Below are 2,500 nucleotides of genomic sequence, written 5' to 3'. Positions count from 1 at the left end.
TCTGTCTATTTTTGTCTATCAATAATCTTTCACTCCATCTATTTATATATCTATCTTAAGCACGTCATATGTATTTTTTTCATGTCAGAGAGAGAGAGAGAGAGAGAGAGAGAGAGAGAGAGAGAGAGAGAGAGAGAGAGAGAGAGAGAGAGAGAGAGAGAGAGAGAGAGAGAGAGAGAGAGAGAAATTCCTGGTTTGGTATGCACAAAGGACTTGGTAATGAACTCTTTCATTCATGAGAGAGAGAGAGAGAGAGAGAGAGAGAGAGAGAGAGAGAGAGAGAGAGAGAGAGAGAGAGAGAGAGAGAGAGAGAGAGAGAGAGAGAGAGAGAGAATGTTTCTTACCATGGCAAGTTAGATTATCATATTCTTGGAAATGCCTGTCTCTCTCTCTCTCTCTCTCTCTCTCTCTCTCTCTCTCTCTCTCTCTCTCTCTCTCTCTCTCTCTCATAGACACGACAGACTGGTGAGAAATCTCCGTCAAATTGAGAGAGAGAGAGAGAGAGAGAGAGAGAGAGAGAGAGAGAGAGAGAGAGAGAGAGAGAGAGAGAGAGAGAGAGAGAGAGAGAGAGAGAGAGAGAGAGAGAGAGAGAGAGAGAGAGAGAGAGATTCTTAATCTACAGTATTACCACCTCCTCCTCCTCCTCCTCCTCCTCCTCCTAATCAGAAAAGGTTATACTTGCCTTATATAACTCACTGGTGCGCCCTCATCTAGAATACTGTGTACAGTTCTGGTCACCATACTACAAAAAAGACATTGAAAAACTAGAAAAGATACAGCGCAGAGTCACAAAGATGATTCCAAGATTGCGCAATAAGCCGTATGAGGAACGACTGGAAGAACTAAACCTATTTAGTTTAACAAAGCGCAGGATAAGAGGAGACCTAATTGAAGTGTTCAAAATTTTCAAAGGATATAGTAACATTGATGCACATAATTATTTTACCATTGATCATTCTAACCTAACAAGAAATAATGGATTCAAGATTATACCCAAACGTTTTAAATCCCACGAGGCCAAACATTTCTTCTTTAATCGTATAGTAAATATATGGAATAAACTTCCTGCCGAAATTGTAAACAGCAGTACTATTGAATCATTCAAAAATAAAATAGACAAATATTTAAAAGCAAATCCCCAACAAGCTCTCTTCTTGTCCGAATAATTACTAAATTCACTATTTAAACTCTTATTCAACAGTTTTAATATAACTTGTATTAACTTTCAGATAGGCGTATAGAGTTCACCGTAGGGTGAATAGTAGAACTTCCTTTCATCCTTTCCTATGAAAATTTCCATGTCAGTTTTTCCATACTGCATGGTACTTTTCCCAACTATTTCCATGCCAGCGCAAGCTGGAGGGAGTGGTGGGTGGGGAGGAGCCTTCTGCTATGCTGTCCTGTCTCTCTTCACTGTAGCTAGTTAGAAGTAGTTACCAAACAGCCTTGCAAGGACCAAAAGGTTTGTTGCTGTTTGGCTTTCCTTTGTATTCCTTTGTATTTGTATTCCTCCTCCTCCTCCTCCTCCTCCTCCTCCTCCTCCTCCTCCTCCTCCTCCTCCTCCTCCTCCTCCTCCTCCTCCTCCTCCCTTGTGACTACTTTAGAGGAGAGAGGTAATCTCCACTCTCTCCTCCACCTCTCCCTATCTCCCGGAGTGGCAATGGAGGGAGAGAGGAGAAAGTGAGAGGGGGAAGAGAGGGAGAGGAAGAGTGGCGAAGAGTACCTTTGGGAACCTCTTAGCAATCTCTCTCTCTCTCTCTCTCTCTCTCTCTCTCTCTCTCTCTCTCTCTCTCTCTTAGATATACTTCTTAAGCATAATATTCCCACATACGTTTACTTAAGAGAGAGAGAGAGAGAGAGAGAGAGAGAGAGAGAGAGAGAGAGAGAGAGAGAGAGAGAGAGAGAGAGAGAGAGAGAGAGAGAGAGAGAGAGAGAGAGAGAGAGAGAGAGAGAGAGAGAGAGAGAGAATAAAGCAAGCCTCTCACCACTGTAGCCAAAATTTCCATATAAAGTGAAGTAAAGCAAATCTTACAATCTTGACACTTAAGTACTGGAGAGAGAGAGAGAGAGAGAGAGAGAGAGAGAGAGAGAGAGAGAGAGAGAGAGAGAGAGAGAGAGAGAGAGAGAGAGAGAGAGAGAGAGAGAGAGAGAATTTTAACAGCTGGAAAGTAGGAAAGAAGGGAGAAAGTAAGGAAGGAAAGGACAGAAGGAAAAATGTAGGAAAGAAAGGAAAGAGGGAAACAAAGAATGAAGGAAGTAAAGAAAGAAGAAAGAAAAACAAACATAAAAGGATAAAAAAGAAAGGTGAGAGGAAGGAAGTAAAGAAGAAGAAAAGAAATATAGACAGGAAGGAAGGAAGGAAGGAAGGAAACAAGAGAAAAAAGAAAGAAGGAAGGAAGGAAGGAAGGAAGAAAAATACTATGAAAACAAGTAAAAAGGGAGAAATAAAACTAAAATGAACAGAAAGGGAGGAACACAGAAAAAGCAAGAAAGAAAGGAA

The sequence above is a fragment of the Scylla paramamosain genome, chromosome 44 (genome assembly GCF_035594125.1).
Source record: "Scylla paramamosain isolate STU-SP2022 chromosome 44, ASM3559412v1, whole genome shotgun sequence".
Lineage (NCBI taxonomy): Eukaryota > Metazoa > Arthropoda > Malacostraca > Decapoda > Portunidae > Scylla > Scylla paramamosain.
This window is presented reverse-complemented; position numbering follows the sequence as displayed.